This window comes from Pinus tabuliformis, chromosome 7, assembly GCF_031772625.1.
Source record: "Pinus tabuliformis cultivar Carrire ecotype Pingquan chromosome 7, CPIR1, whole genome shotgun sequence".
Lineage (NCBI taxonomy): Eukaryota > Viridiplantae > Streptophyta > Pinopsida > Pinales > Pinaceae > Pinus > Pinus tabuliformis.
The window spans coordinates 2,069,402,699-2,069,420,825 of NC_142293.1; positions in this window are offsets into that span (position 1 = coordinate 2,069,402,699).

Consider the following 18,127-nt stretch of genomic DNA (forward strand, 5'->3'; position numbering starts at 1 on the left):
TCGGATAAGGATAATTACTAATTCCTTCTATGGAACAAATTTTGCAAACAGTATCGGGGTCATAAATGTTCTCGTTGTTGGATGGTTTTTATGGTTACAACCATGTTCTGGTGGAAAAATCTAATAGACGTAAGACCTTTTTTAGGACAAAGGGGGTACTTTTGCCTTCAAAAGAATGCCTTTTGGACCTATCAATGCAAGAGCTACTTTCCAACGTACTGTGGACATCACATTTAGCGGTTTGATTGGACAAAGCATTATGGTTTGCTTAGATTATGTGACAGTATTTTCAAAGAAGAGATTTGATCAATTGCGTCATCTAAGGAAAAAATTTGGGCGATGTAAAAAATATGGGATAAATTTGAATCCGAAGAAGAAAATTTTCACAGTGTCTAAAGGAAACTTCTTGGACCATATTATTGAAAAGAGTGGGATTAAAGTGTACCAAGAATGCATCAAAACTATCACTTAGATTCCCTTTCCAGTGAGCAAGAAATCAATGCAATCCTTCTTAGGGAAAATCATCCTTTGTAAGTTTATCTTAGAATATGCACACATAGTAAAACCATTACAAGATATGATAAATAAGGATGCAATCTACAAATGGGATAAAAAGGAAAAAAATGCTTTCACATGTATTAAGCAAGAAATCACTAAAGCTCCGACACTATAGAGTCCATATTTCAACAAAGATTTCCTACTGTATACCTTCGCTTCTATACCTCGCTTGCATCTGTTGTCACACAAAAGGATGATCAAGGTAACGAGCAACCTATATCATTCGTGAGTACTGGCTTGCAAGGACATGAATAAAACTATATCGCCATCGATAAACAAACTTACTCAGTGTATAAGGTGGTGAAACACTTCTGACCATACCTTCTGAAAAGTCATATTATCATATTTGTGCCTCATCCAACAGTTATATTGTTATTTGTTCAACAAGAGATGGGTGAAAGAAGGGAAAACTGGGTGAAAAGATTACAAGAGGATGATATTGAGTTCAAGCTAGTTCACACTATAGAAGGTGATGGTCTATGCTAACTAGTAGTACAAGCGATCAATACACTAGAATATGACTCTTCTGGATGGGATCAGGGGATTGAAATATGCAACATTGAACAAGCTACCCCCATTGACTCATCCACCTCTTGGTACACAAATGTGTGACAATATCTTGAGCATGGTACCTTGCCATCACACTTATCAATGAAACAAAATAGGGCCACTAGAATTAAAGCTCTATCATATCAGTTGGTACATGGAGTACTTTTCAGGGAGCACCATAATGGTGTCCTACTCAAATGTCTGGAAGCACCTAATTCAAAAAGGGTATTGTGTGATCTTCCTGACGGACCAACTGTCGGACATTACACTAGTGACACTAATGGACACAAATCTATGCGAGTCAGTTACTATTGGGTCACACTTTTTAAGAATTCCCTTGCTCATGCCCACAAATGTACAATTTGTCAAAAATGCACTAGTCGTGATAGAAAGGCAACTGCCCCATTGCAACCTATTTTTGTAGAAGAACCTTTTCAACAATGGGGATTGGACATCATCGGTGAAATATTTCCACATCCATCAAAGCAACATTGATATATTCTCACTACTATAGACTACTTTACACAATGGATAGAGGAAATTCCTCTCAAACAAGTGAATGATTAGGAAGTCATCAATTTCCTTAGACAAAATATCATTACCAGGTTCGACATTCCTACATCACTTGTTTTCAATAATGCAACTTATTTCTGATTACTTACACTTTATGATTTTGCATTAGAGAATGGAATTATTTTGAAACATTCATTTAACTATTATCCATAGGGTAATGGTCTTGATAAATAAACCAATAAAAATATCGTTCGTATTATCAAGAAAATCATTTATTATGAACAAAGGAATTGGAACAATTCTTTGGTGAATGCTCAATGGGTTCACTTTGTTATGCCTAAACCTTCTCTAAACACTTCCCCTTACTTTCTTATGTATGGAAAAGAAGTCATCCTACCTCCGAACATATACCTACAAACCCTTCAACATTCTCAAGAGTCATCAGGTAAGTTGTGTCTTGTGGTTCAAAGTAGGATAAACACTCTTTTGAAGTTATAGGAAGAAAGGAGGAAAGAAAAGAAAAAATTTCCATTCATCAGAATCGTATCAAGTGATGGTTTGATAAGAAGTCTGTAGGGAATAAGGAATTCAGTGTGGGAGACTTAGTATTGAAGTGGGATAAATCCCACGAAGAGAAAGGGAAACACACTAAATTCTAGTCCTTATGGATCATACCATTTGTTTTTCGTGAGAAGATTAGCCACCACACTTATCATTTCTAATCTTTGGATGGGAATATGGATTCTCTTCCTATCAATGGCTAAGATTTGAAACAATATTTCCAATGTTGGGTGTGTGTTATATTCTTTCGTTGCATAGGACACAACCCCATTTGTCGAGGGGTTTCAGGGGGGAGTATCCCCCCTGCAGGGTGTTCGGGGCAGCGCTTAGAGAATTTTTTTTTGGACCCTATATTAGGTGGGTGGACCTACCTATGGTTTTGTGCATGGGTTTGGCACATGGTTTTGGGCATGACAGTATTCTTCCCATGGTATTTTTTAGATCTGGTCAAGGGAACTACAATTATGTTCTAATCCAGGGTTAATGGATTAGGGTTTATGAATTCTTCGGCATGTATATATATATTGTAACATTGAAAGGAAAATAATACAAATTATTCAGTAGTCCCAATTTTGGGATCCAATCTCTGTGTATTTTTTTTATATTCTCGTCATAGTTTATTTTATGTTTTTTAGAATACATCTACATGTAATTTTTATATAGGGTTAAAACCTACATCGAATAGTAGGTTAGGCCTATGCCCTATCTTATGTACATGTTCCTTCGTCTTTTCATTCTTGTGAATAAATCTTGTGTGGAAGTGTTTTGTTCGGTTCTAATGTGTGTGGTAGAATGGAAAAGGGCCTTGTGACACTACATAATTTAGCTAACCTTTAGTCCTTCTTCTTCGTCTCAGTCCATATATTTTGGTCAAAGATGTTTCAATTGAAAATACGATCCTTGCATAAGGAGAGCTTTTTGTAGAACTGTGATACCCATATCTATTCTAGGAATCTCATTACTATGCTCAGTTCTTTATGTTTGGGTGTTTTGCATGCTAATTCAATTTAGTGGAGAAGGACAAGGAGAAAATATATAATGAGCATGTTAATATCTCTCTCTCTCTCTCTCTCTCTCTCTCTCTCTCTCTCTCTCTCTCTCTCTCTCTCTCTCTCTATATATATATATATATATATATATATATATATATTATTCTTTGAAGGAACAACCTTTTCTCCTCTCAATAAGTCGGGATCCCTCGTCCACCCTATGAAATAATAAGTTCTAAAGCATAGTTCTATAAATAAATAAAATAAATAAAGGGGGAAAGAAGATAAATTCTTCCTACACAGAGAGGTAAAGTCAAAAATTTCATCAGGGTACTGTTTAGGCTCATTAGTAGTGAAGAAATGCTTGTGTTCCTGTAGTGACTATGCCGGGAAACTGTCTAGGCCTGTTAGTGGTGGAATAACATAAGAGATGAAAACTAAGACTTAAAATATCTTAAGCTCACAAATATATTACCCTTCTTCGAAATTGAAATCCTTTTGATATAGCTACCTTTGTAAATGTGTTAACCGAGAAAGGAATAGAGGGAAATTTATCTATAATCGGGTAAAGTGGGAAAGCCAAAGTAATCCATACAATGAATCAATACTTACTAAAAAACTAGACCCTCCACAAAAGGTTAGAACAAGGAATCGAATATGGATTTCTACCAGTGCATTGCCAAGTGTTGTCACTGCTACAACACCCTCCGAAATTCTATCCTACATTCAAATTTTGAATCCTACATTGACCATGAAAGCTGTCGTTTCTAGTAGTAAGAGCCATCCCATGTATATTCTCTAAGTTTTCCAATATCTTTGTGAAGAAAACTCAAGTGTCATCTTTGGCATGGGAAGTGTCATACATAAAAAAAAGTAGAGTTATGGTTCATTTCAAGGGGAAATTTTGGTGTTGATGTGTCCTATTTATCATATAGACATGTATTAAACCCATTCCCAAAGTTTCATGCACTGTTGAACAAGTGTCATCACTATTGTCGAAAAGTGTACTTTAAGTGTCACACTTGTAGGAGTATGTTGTTTCACCGTAGCATTAAGGGGACCATGTTGTTTTTGAGATTTGAGTGTTTAATGTTTTGTCGTCAATTTTTCTAAGTGTGTGATCATATTCAAGTCCTACCTTGGTTTCATATCTGCTTCACTGATCCCACACGTAGACAAATTCTGGAAGATTTTCTCCTTGACCAACTTAATCTCACTCTGCTATCCTTGAACTGCGCATTGTGTAGTAGCAAGATTCAAGCATCTACCATTACCCTCTGGAACTGCACAGTGCATAGTTCCTGCCTCCAAGGACTACAGATTTTGTAGTCACAATGCTCAATCCTAGCCTCCTGAACCCCAAATCTACATAATCAAGCCTCCCTATGAGTCTCCTTCTATGCATTGTGCAATCCCAATCTACAGTCTGCCTTCTTGGAACCTTGAAATGTGCAACTGTGCAGTATATTGGCCTCCCTCTATCCAGAATTTCACATTGCACAATTAAAGTGGGTAAGCTTGCCTCACTGTGACCCTCAACTACGTAGTATTATTGTACAAGCCTCTAGTGTTGTGCATTCGGCAGTCACAAGACTTAACACCTCACTCTTGGCCTTTGGAACTGTGCACTGCGCAATCCCTGAATCTTCCTCCCAATCGAGTGCCCAATTCCAGTTCAATCAAATATTTTTGTGAATCAAGTTAGAGTAGGAGTTTTTCGGGTTGATATCGTCTTGTCATGAGTGATTTCTAGTGGTAGGTACTACATATTCACATGATAGGATGATGACCGAGGAGAAGGAGAAGGAGACTATACTAGAGGACACTTATGAAGTTACTAAGGCAAGCTGATCATTGAACAAGAAGATCAAGGGACACTAGATTGCAACAAAAGTTGATGATCAAAATCACAGTGAAGACTCCCTAGCTTCAAGCCTTATGGAGGAGGAAGAGGAAGATCATGTATCATCTCTCAAGAAGACACAACGATAGTAGCAAAAAGAGTGGCTTGACATTTCCACATCATCATCAAGTCCACATCATCAATGTCATGTCATGGCTTTTCAAGGTGTCACTTCAAGGTATCATATGAATCATCATTTTCCACATAATTTGTGGATGTAATCATGTAATTTTCAATAAGATGAGAAATTTAATGTGAAATGGAAGTCCAAGAGTCACCTATAGAATGTGAAAAGTCATGTAGAAGTCAAAGAGTCTCATGGAAATTTGAAAAGTTAGATGGAAGCTCAAGAGTCATGAGGGGAGTCCAAGAGTCACAAGGGAGGTGGAGAGTCACCTAATTTGTTATATATACACCCTCATAGCTCTAGAAAAGGATTTTTCACCTTGGATTCTCTTACTAAGAATTAAAGAGGAAGATGGTTCTTTGAAGAGTAAGTGGTAGCTCTAATGCTCCACTATTGGAGACAGTGATGTTCATTGTACTGATCTATCTTGGAAATTTCACTTAATACTCAAAGCTCATTGATCCGATACACTTTCATGCGTATGTCATAAATGTTGTAAGACTATGCTTTGAATGTTTGCGGTGTACATTGTTTTTATTTTGTATTAAAGAACTTAAACTATTTCAGCGGCTTTGGTGCTTATCTTATTGAATGTGTGCCATATGTGTTTTAACGATCATTGTTGCTATGTGAACTATTTTTTTGTCTGACGACTCTCTCTCTCTCTCTCTCTCTCTCTCTATAAATATATATATATATATATATATATATATATATATATATATATATATATATATATATATATATATATATATATATATATATATATATGCTCCTCTATATTTACTAAATTGATACTATTACTTATCTCTTAAAGGCTCACTTTCATTTCCCTTCAGCGAAAGAACCTTGATACATTCTACAATCAAACATTTCACAAGGCATACTCACTTGTTAATTCAAAAGTACATGTACATTATTCTCTTGTGCCAACCATTTCAATCATGGAAAATCTTTAAGAATAATGGAAGTGAGCCTTATTTCCAGAAGGACTCCTACACCAAACAATGCGAAGTCTAATTGAGAATTTTCATCGGGGAGACCCCATTGTATGTTGGAGGGATCCAACACCGTCAATAAGACACTATACAAATTTCTCGGAGATTGTAACCACATGGACCTTCTAAGCTAGGGATCTATCAATCTACCTAAGAAAGTTCCACAAGGGAAAGCATCAAGACTTGTATCACCTTGGTTTCCGTTGGAGAGTCGTATCTTGGACTACAAATGATCGAAGTTACTTCAACGATAGTCTTTACTCAAAACAAGTAGGAAATCCTAAAATTGGCATCACCTTGGGTTCCACCAGAGAGTCATCTCTTGGATTACAAACAATTGAAATACCTTCAGTGGCAGTCCTTACTCAGAGAGATTTAATAATTCTAGCTAAGATACCACTGAGTTCCCTATACCAAACCCTCCTAAATCAATTGAAATTATGTTCCGTCATGTCTTTAGATGACGAAGGGCATCAAGAACTCACTCTGGGTTCTACACGCACACTAGTAGAAAGGAAACCTAGGTTTTAACAAGAAACACCTAATAAACTAGGCAACACTGTCGCCATACACTTCTAAAAGGCAAAGATGACTAGTCCTAAGTTTACCTGGGGTTATACCATTGTTAGACCCTCATCAATGATTTATAAAGTAGGTGGGGAAAAATGTACATAACAGGTGATAAAACCCTGATTCGAACCACCAAACATAGGTTAGTTCCACATATTATCATTTATACAAACAACTCACACATATTTCTTTCCCTTCAAGAAAGAGACAAAGAATAAATTATATTTGAAGTTTAGATCCGAAGCCTTAATACTTGATAAAAATCATGCAAATGCTTTCTATTGAATATAAGTCCATAAGTCATACAAATAATAATCCTATGTGCATATTTTGCACAATTCTTAAATCACTCCCCTTTGTCAATACATGCAGATATTTTACTTGCATAAATTCTATAGTGCCATATATGGTATGTACATCATTCATGCACTCAAAAAAGTATATAAAAATAGAGGAAATAGAAAAATGATTTATAACAAATGCAATCAATTCAAAGCGCACATATTTTCCTAAGGCAACCCTTATATTGTCAACAAATACTTGTAAATCATGAATGCCAATGCTAAAAAAGACGTTTCAAGCTGCATGCATTGTGTTATGAGTCAGAGGCATCGCAACCCCACATAAATCAGAATCACCTTACAATAATAACCCTATGTGAAAAATGCACACAATTCTTAAGTCATTCCCTTGTGTAAATAAATTTAGAGCTTTGGATTGGATAAATTCTATAGTGCCATATATGATCTGTACATGATTCATGCACACAAAAAAGTATGTAAAAATAGAGGAACTAGAAAAAGGCTTTATAACAGAGTCAAACTTTCAGATCTAAGCTATATGCACACAATTCTAAACATTACAAAAATAATAATACAAAAAAGAAAATGTGTTGGGTTGGTGGGCCCAATCCAATCAACAACATTGCCTCTCTGATAGATTAAATCAAAAAGAGATTAATAAGATGAATGGTAGAACCCGAACATCAAAATTTGTATTATAAAATCCACAATATTTACATTGGGTCTCACTGGTGAGCGGTTTTGTAAACTTACACTATCAAATAAACCTAATAACTTGACTACTAACTTGGCTCACGACAAACATTAAACTTATATAATGTTTAAAATAAATGATAACAGTGAAACGATCCGTGCTCGATATTGATACAATATAAAAAGTAAGTAAATCTGAACGGTCTCAAACCTTAGATTAGGGTGATAACAACGTCTAAAACAAGAGTGTGCCGATAAAATCTGGTATAAGACTCGTAAGAGGATCCTTGAGTCTCCTTGACTGCTGTTGAATGGATTGCGAAATGGAGAAATCAATTGAGCACACATATTTTTACCATTGATCGCATTAAAGGAGTGACAGGGTATACAAGTACAATGCTCTAAGATTCCATGTGCTGCATTCACAATGGAGGTTTTATACACAAGCCCATTTAAACCCTGGTTACAAGACCCTTCGAGGTTTGCAAGACCTGCAAAACTTCATTATTAACCCTTAAAACAATGATTAAGCTTTATCAATGCACTCAAACAATATATTTCTAGCATAATTTAAGAATTTACCTCATAGCCCAAAACTTCATTATTAACCCTTAAAACAATGATTAAGCTTTGTCAATGCACTCAAACAATATATTTCTAGCATAATTTAAGAATTTACCTCATAGCCCTTTTGATTGTCTAGTTTTAGTGTGGTAATCCACTGTTGAATACAAAAAAACGGACCATGGGGGTGCAAAATTAGGGTTTAGAGAAGGTTGAAAGAGATGTTTTGGTAGAAAAAATTCCTAAGACTCTTATTCTGATGAGGTGGCTAGATCTTCTACACAAGGGCAAGTTGGCACTTCGAAAGGATAATTTAAATATTGATCCAAGATATGAATCCTACCTTCAAGAAGTAAAATCTCATTATCGAACTTGTAATATGTCTCTGCAAGGGTGAATATATCTAAATGAACAAGTTAGCACTCAACAATTTTGTTATTCTTGTTTGGTTTAAAAAAAAAGTCTCTAAAAATAATGAATATGTTGTTGAGCTCATCATAAAGATGACATGCCTTAGTGGTATTTGAGTAACCCAAGAAGATGCACTTTCCACTCCTTGTACCATGTCCATTTTTTTTATACTTAGGAATTAAAACATAATAGGTGGAAACAAATATCCTCAGATGGCTTACTAAAGGAATGTAGCCATACCACATTTCATAAAGGCTCTTGTTTCCAAGGACATGATAGAGAAGCCTATTTCACATATATAATGCACATAAAACTATATTAGTTTAAAACCTCAACTTCACATTCTTGAAAAATAACATTGAATGAAAGTTTTAACCACATATCTATATATATATATATATATATATATATATATATATATATATATCTGTCTATCTATATATATATATATACATATACTACCTACAAAAAATATGCAATGGCGAGATAAAAAAATACACAGATATTTTTCTCTCCTGGAATCCAAACTAGGAAAACCAAATTGATTTTTTATTATGTTCCTTTCAATGTTACAATAAATTATATACATGTTGAAGCATTCATAAAGTCCGAATCCATTAACCTTGCATTAGAACATAACGTTAGTTCCCTTGAATAGAACTACAAAATACCATGGGAAAAACCATCATGGGTAAAACCATAAGCAAAACCATGGGTGGGTCTACCCATTTTTTTTAACCTCATGCATGGAGACGACTATCACCCCCTACTGTAATCCCTCCCCCGCTACACTCGACGCAACGTTACAATGTCTGTAGATAGTTGTGCAAATAATATAATACATAATGTTGACGGTGCTGGAAATCTGTCAACCAAGGGGTCTCCCCGTTGTGAAGTCCTAATTAGACCTCACACCATTTGGAGTAGGAGCCCCACCCGGAATATCGACCCGGTTTCCACGTATTATTATAGACATGCCTTGGCTCTAACTTTCAGCAAGTGAGAGGAGTGCACATGCGCCTTCGAAAAGCAAGGGGGTGTGCCTCGCTAGTGTTCGATCATACATGTGTCAAATTTCTTTCACTGCGGAGGAGAGGAGAAGTGATCCTCTAAGAGAGAGGGAGTAGTACCACCCTAGTAAAGACACACATGAACAAGAAGGGTCCGTTCAACATCAAATGGAATAGTCAACATAGATGTGATGGTCATTGAAACCAATATGACGAGGAAGATCTATCTAATATCTAGCGGAATAGTCCACGAGGATGTGACAATGATAATAACAATTACAATACATTCTCAATACAATAAGTACCAAAATAATCGAAATAGTTCAACTACTTTAGCATAGATGAAAGCAAACATGAATTACAAACATTCACATAATAGTCTTACAAATATCCATAATCCATACATGAAGAATGTGCTGGCCTTGAAGGCTTCCTTTATCAAGTAAAATTTCCAAGACACATGTATACAATGAACATCACTAGCTCCAATAGTGGAGCGTTGGAGCCACTCCTTGCTCCCTAAAATAACCAATATGTCTCTCTAAATCCTTGCGGGAGGAGCGAAGGTGAAAATTTCTTGCTCATACAATGAGGGAGTATATATAACCAAGGGGTGATGCTTCGCATCCTTGTGACTCTTTGACTACCCTCATGATTGTTTGACTTCTTATGACTTTTCAACTTACATGAATCTTTATATTCCATGCGTGTCCTTTGGACTTCCACTTTACAATACATTTTGAATACCATTTACATGATCCACAATGATGATGTGGCATATGAAAATTGATGACATGAAATGACATGACACTGTGACATGGACTACTTGATGATGTGTCAGTGTCAAGCCACTGTTACTATTGTGTGCTAAGTGTCTGCTTGAGAGTTCTCTTGTTTTCACCTCCGTATGACTTGGTGATAGGGAATCTTCAAAGATCTTAAGTCTTGAGTTGCAATCGCAAACCGATGTCCCTTTGTTTTATTGTGATTGATCAACTTGCATGTTCAAATACAAGAGTGTATTTCAACATATTTCCCTCCTTCATCTCTTTCTTCATCATCTTGCCATAGCATGGTAAAGTAATTGTATCTCCAATTCACTCATGACGAGACGACATCAGTCTGAATACCCCCTAGTCTAAGATTATGCATATTGATCCATTGACTGAACTGGAACCAGATGGAAGGCTAGGGAAAGGGCTCAATGGATGTGCAATTTTGTAGTTTAGGCAGTCAGGGTTGAGCTTGAGCCTTAAGACTACACAGTGTTTAGTTCAGGACGGACTGAGGGATAAAACTGTGCAGTTTTGGAAGTCAGTGAGACATGATGAGGGGGTGGACACTAAGAGGACATACTGCATAGTTCAGGGATACAAGGGAGGCTAGGAAATTGTGCAACTGCATAGTTCAGAGACTAAGGGAATGAGATTGAGGCTTGTGATTGCGTAGTGTGCATTTAGGGCCATGCTGAGAGAAAGGATTCCACAATTCTTGAGGCCAAGGCCAGAGCTTGAGCACAAAAAATGCCTTTATTATTATTATTATTATTAAACAAATTAATATATAAAGTTGCCTTTTATTTTAAGGTTATCCTATCACTTTGTATAGTAAAGTGGCTTGGAGAAATGATTAAGATTCTCCCTACCCAAATTCCCACGAATATTAAAATAATAACTTCGAATACATTTTTCACCCATTGGAGTGACCATCCATACTATGTAGTACAACTTTCATCATTTGCACCTGCAATGTTTACTTTCATCAATTGCACTTGCAAGTTAATGTTGACCACCCTTCCAACCTTGCAAGTGCCTTGTTACGAGCCATGAACTATTTACTTGGGGGTGGGTAGCTTTACTTGACTCCTTGTTGCTAGCTTGTCCCTCAATTTGACTATGAGGGATTTAATAACCATAATTTTTTACTTGCATTTTATAAAAAAAATCATGGAAGGGGTACATTCATTATTTGATGATCCATTTCAAGGATACCTTTCTCCATGGTAGTTCCTATGTTTGCTAGTGAATCTTATTTTGCATTCAAATTTCTACAAACATGATAGAAATCTATTTGCTCAAATCTCATTATTTGAAGGACTATTCTTTATAGAATTGGGGGGGGGGGGGGGGGGGGGGGGGGGGGGGGGGGGGGGGGGGGGGGAAGTTGAGTTTTGTGATCCTTTAACTTTCGGTACTTGACAAATCACAATCATAGAGTCTCCAAACACTAGGATTTTGGAAATTTTCTGTTATTTGTTGTTTTGTGTCCTTTCAAGAGTGCTAGATATTCAACTTGGTTATTGGATGCTACACTCAGACCCCAAGCGTTTTGAGTCTCTATTTTATGATTAGGGCAAAGGATAACTCCTCTGCTCCTACCACCCCTAATTTTTTTTTATTATTAAAAAGTTTATATTTATTAATATTTACTATTATGTATTATTATTTTTATAATTATGAGAATCTATAATTTATTTGAGTGATTTAGGGTAAGTTAATTAAATTTATGGATTGTTATTATTAAAAATAAGTTATAAGTATTACCTAAATTAGCCATATAATTAAATGGTTGATAAAATTTGTTATGCATCAATCCATGATAAGCATCAAAACACCTATTTCATGATACATGTCACTCTGCTAAAATTAAAAGAAATTAGAAAAATTAACTAAATTATCACTTTATTAATATTATTATTAAAAAAAAATGATATATAAGTTAAACATATATACATTTCAAAAAAGATGTAACAAGATTCCTAGTACACTTTTTCATATGTTTTCTTTAATAAATCAATTTAATTAAAATGAAGAAAAAAGTCGAACAATTTTGGAGATAAATCTTAACCTTTGATTTGTAAATACTACTAATAACATTAGTGGAGGTTAAATTCCTACTATCTACTTAATAATTATTGATAGTAAAATTAAAATTTTGGAAGCCTATTTCAAAATAGAAACACCTATAAACTGAACTGCTTAAAATTGTCTTTTATTTTAGAGTTATCCTATAAAATAATTTAGAGAAATGATTAAGATTCTCCTTACACAAATTCCATGATTATATGAATGGCTTAAAATTGTTTTTTATTTTAAAGTTATCCAATAAAATGATTTAGAAAAATGATTAAGATTCTCCAAACACAAATTCCAATAAAATGATTTAGAAAAATGATTAAGATTCTCCAAACACAAATTCCAACCAATATTAAAATAATACCTTGGAATATACCTTACACCTTTCACCCTTTGGAGTGACCATCCGTACTATGTAGTACAACTTTCATCAATTGCACCTGCAATGTTTACTTTCTATGTCGTCGTATTTTTCGTTTTTCTCGTTGGTGACAGATCTTTGGTCTGAAGTAGCTGTCCCAATGCATAAATGTTTTCATTTTTTTTTTATAAGGATTTAATAGGAGTTTGTGTTGGACAATGTCATGTTTACACAGATTTTAATAGGATATTTTTGTTTGAGATTGGATTTTACACACTTTTTTTCTTCAAGGATGGTTCTTTTTAAATGTGTAGTCTTTCAAAACGTTAATGTGTAAATCATACCTTACCTTATTCACTGATGTATAAAAAAATATGAATTAATAATAGAATAGTTGTAAAGGAATGAATGTTTTTGGAAACTATTTTGAGAAGAAATCCCACACTTTAAAGCACGTTTAATATATTATTCAATATATGGATGGTTACAAGTATATTCAATTTATTATTCAATTACTAAATGGCTAGAATATCAAATTTCTATACTCTTAATAAGAGTGTTTAGTAGCAGGATCGGGATTTTGGAGAAATTTGGATAGTGTAATAGTAAGTTAAAATTTACACTCTTGTTTCTTCTAACTTCAACCCTAGCAATGCATAAATATGCATAACAAAATCTTAAATTATTTATGGTTTTTCAATTCTACAAACTACTAGCAAGTAATTGGCTAATTGTTATTGCTTGCTAGTACTTTGTGTTTATTCCCTTGCCACTAGTCAACATTTATTTCATGCTATTGTTCTATATTTATTCCCTACTATTCTCTACCATTGCTTTGCATTTATTATTTGTTATTACTCAATAATAAAGGACGACAAGGTGTATGACACACATATTACAACATTCTACCATTTGTCATATACCTTATAAGAGTATATATGAGAATGTATCAAAATGTGAGCTAATTGCTAGAGACCATAAAGCCCATAGATTCATAAAGTGACTTGAATTTGTTTGTGGTCATTGGTTTCATCAATGCATCTACAACATTGTGCAAAGTTTCAGATTTTTCTTGTATGGCCTTTCCATCCTCTACCATGTCTCTAATAAAATGGTATTAGATATATATACGCTTTGTTTTCACATGAAAGGTTGGGTTCATAGGGATAATAGGGTTAGGTTTGTTATTATGGTTTTTAATATTAATTTATAATGTCCGGGTTTATAATATTTGGTTTAATATTAGGGTTTAATATTGGGACGTTGGAATGGTATGAAAATTTATCCAATGTCACAATGTGGCAAGCATTATCGCAATGCGACAAGCAGTGTGATCATCATTGTCACATCACGACAAGCAACATGACAACCATTGTTGCATCATGACAAGCATTGTGACAATCATTATCACAATAATACATTACATTGCAATTTATTCAATGTCCCTTTGTGACATTGAATAAATTAGGGTTTAATATTCTGGTTTATAATATTGGGTTTAGGGTTTATGATCTTAAGTTTTATAAACATAGGGTTTATAATATTAATCTTAGGGTTTATAATAATCCCTTGGGTTTATAACATTAATCCTAGGGTTTATAATCCTTGAGGTTTATAATATTAATCGTATGTTTAATATTATTCCCTTGAATTTATAATATTAATCCTTTGAGTTTGTAATATCGATAATTGCTTAGGTTTATCAATCCCTTGAGTTTATAATATTATTAGTCACTTGGGTTTATTAATCCATTTGGTTTATGCTAATAATCCCTTGGGTTTATGATATTAATAATCCCTTGTGTTCACAATATTAATCATTAATATGTATAATAATATATTAGGGTTTATACATCAGTGGGGGCTTTGGAGGAGACTGTGCAGCGCGAATTGCCAGGGTTACAGGCTTGCACAGAGTTTTCTATTCATGGATGGTCGCAAAGGAGGGGGCTCCACTCCCTCCTACAAGTAGGCTGTGGCCAGCAAGGGTAAATAACCTATGGAGAAGGACAGGGGTCCTTCAGAAGGAAGTCAGAGAAACAATGGAGAGGATCGAAAGAATAACAGCACTCAGAAAAATGAAGAAGAAGACACGGAACAGGGAACAAAAGACAAGGCACAGAAGGGACCTTGTAAACCCAAAATGACGGTTACACCCAGAGTTGTTTTAAATGATCCTGCTCTGCAGGCACACAGGGACCACATGCAGACATATGAAATCATTTACAAATTCATGGGTTTATGGCCCACTGAAAAAGCTTTGCAGATGTGGATTAAATACCACCAGAAACCAAAAGGAGGCATTGACCTACATCTTGGGTCAAAGGGTTTCTTCATTGTGGTATTTGCTAATATTGAAGATAAGGATAGAGTGTTTGAAGGAGGACCCTACTTTTATGCAGCAGCAGGTCTCTATATGACACCTTGGATTATGAATTTTGTTCCTGGGCGAGAGACTTTTACTTTGGTCTTGGTCTGGATAAGGCTCTACTCTCTACCTCTTGATTACTGGCAAACAGAATCCTTATCTGCCATAGGAAATAAGTTAGGATGCTTTGTCAAAGCTTCTGAGGCCACTAGAAGGGGAAAGTATACTTCCTTTGCTAGAATATGTGTGGAGATGGATCTCTCTAGAGCTCTACCGGATGAAGTTATCTTGGAAGTATTTGATGAGGAATGGGTTCAAACAGTTGACTATGAACATATTCCTTTCAGATGCCGCAAATTCCATGAGCATGGGCACCTATTTAGAGACTGCCCTCTCAATAAAATGGATAATAAGAATAAAGCTAACACAAGGAAAGATGATGATAGCTTTCACAAAGTGGCACATAAGGAAAAAGGTAGCAAAAGGGGGCCAAAGACACAAAAATCAGGAGAACACTAATCCAGTCATAACAGGTTCCAAGTCCTCGAAGAGGAAGAAGGGATTACAAATGCAAACTAGACAAGGAAGGAAGTCTAGTGGAGGAGGGGAAAGAGAAAGATAGTGATCAAACACAAGAAAATAGTAAACATAAAGAGACTATAATGAAGGAAGCAGAGCTGGAGATGGACCATGAAATGACTCAGAGTGAGATGGAAATGGAGGATCAGGAACTACAGGAAATACTTGAGAAAGAGAACCTAGATCTAGAAGGGTTCTTGGATCAAGGAACCAGGGAAGGAGTGGATTCCTTACCCCCAGAGGAGTTCACCAGAGTGCAGTAGTTGTTTTTATGGAAAACCCAAACCACAGGGATGCAGCGACAAAGAAACAATGATAAGCAGAGCAACGAGGGTGTGAAAATGATGAAAATCACACCAGGATTAGCACCTAAAAACCCAGGAAAGAAAAGAGGCAGAAAAAAACAGAATGAGTTGCTGATGGAATATGGAAAGCAATGATAGATTCAGGTAAGATGAAAGAACTAACCTGCTACTCTTTCACAAATCTGTAAATATGAAGTTCACTTCTCGGAACATTAGAGGTCTAGGTAGTAAAAGGAAACAAAGAATACTGAGTAATAGAATGAAGCAAGTAGCTCCGGATGTGATCTTCATCCAGGAAACCAAATGTTCCATTCAAAAAATAAAAGAAATCCATAGCAAATGGCTCAATCGATTTGAGTTTCTAGAAGTCAAAGCAGAGAATACTGCAGGAGGTATACTCACTCTTTGGAATCCCCAAAAAATTAGCATTATAGATGCAGAGGCATCTAGGGATTATTTATTGGTGGTCATTCAGCTGGTGGGAGATAAGGAAACCTACCTAATTACAAATTTGTATGGTCCTCAAAGATTGGACGATAAACTCAGGTTTCTAAATTCACTGGAAGCTCTCAGAAGCGGACATGCAAAATTACCATGGATCTTGGGGGGTGATTTCAACATGATCAAATCGCTTTCGGAGAAGAAAGGAGGGACCAGATTTACAAGCAAATATTCTTTAGCTTTTCAAACCTTCATAGACAATATGAAGTTAGTGGACATTGTAACAAGTAATGGTATCTTTACCTGGAACAACAGAAGAGGAGGTGAATCTCAAGTGGCTTCTAAATTAGACAGATTCATAATCTCAGAGGACCTTATGCTCATAGACAAAGAAATGATAGCTAAAGTTCTCCCCTTTGGTGGCTCAGATCACTGGCCAATTCAACTGGAGGTTCAGGGCATTGAGACCCCCAGGAATAGACCTTTTAGATTTGAGAACATATGGCTCTCCCACCCAGATTTCATAAGCAACATTGCCACCTGGTGGGCAGAATATTTGAACATTTAGGGATCAAGAAAGTTCCTTCTTCAAAAAATACTAAAGCACATCAAGCTCAGGCTCAAAAATTGGAACAGAAATGAATATGGCAATATTTTTGAAGCTAAAAAATTTGTTGAAGGCAAAATGCGGGTACTAAGCCAAGCCCTTATCAGGGATGGCTTTGTTGGGTTGTGTTGTATTCTTTCCACGTAGTTAACAGGGGGTTTGAGGGGCACATGTAACCCAACTTTATGTGGTCCAGGGTAGCGCCCCAGAAAATTTTGGTTTTGGACCCTATGTTAGGTTGGGCGGACCCACCTATGGTTTTGTGCATGATTTTCACACATGTTTTTTTGGACCTGATGGTTTTCGGTCCATGGTATTGGAACCGATGGTTTTCGGTCCATGGTATTGGATTCTTTGGCATGTATAAATATGTATTATAACATTGAAAGGAATATAATGAAAAATCAAGCTGGTAGTCCCGGTTTTGGGATCCAGGGGAAAATATTTGTGTATATGTGTTTTATGCGTTATGCTCTCGCATCAATTATTTTTTGTGTTTTAGAATTCGTATGCAGGTAATTTCTGTACGGGGTTAAAACCTACAGGATTTGATAAAGACACAAGTGATCAGGTTTCCAAATATCATCAAGACTGGGAGGGTTTATGAAAACAAGAGGAAATATTTTGGCGACAAAAGTCTCGAGTTCAATGGCTAAAAGAGGGTGAGAGAAACACCAGATTTTTCCATAGATCCACAATTGCAAACAGAGCTCACAACATGATCTCTTCAATCAAGGACAATGGTGGTAATGTTCTCAATTCTCATGAAGATATAGAAGCTGTGCTGCTTCAGCACTTTAGCGATATGGCGAAAGAAACCATTCCAGATCGAGAACAGTCCATTAGAGTTCTTACTAGAAATA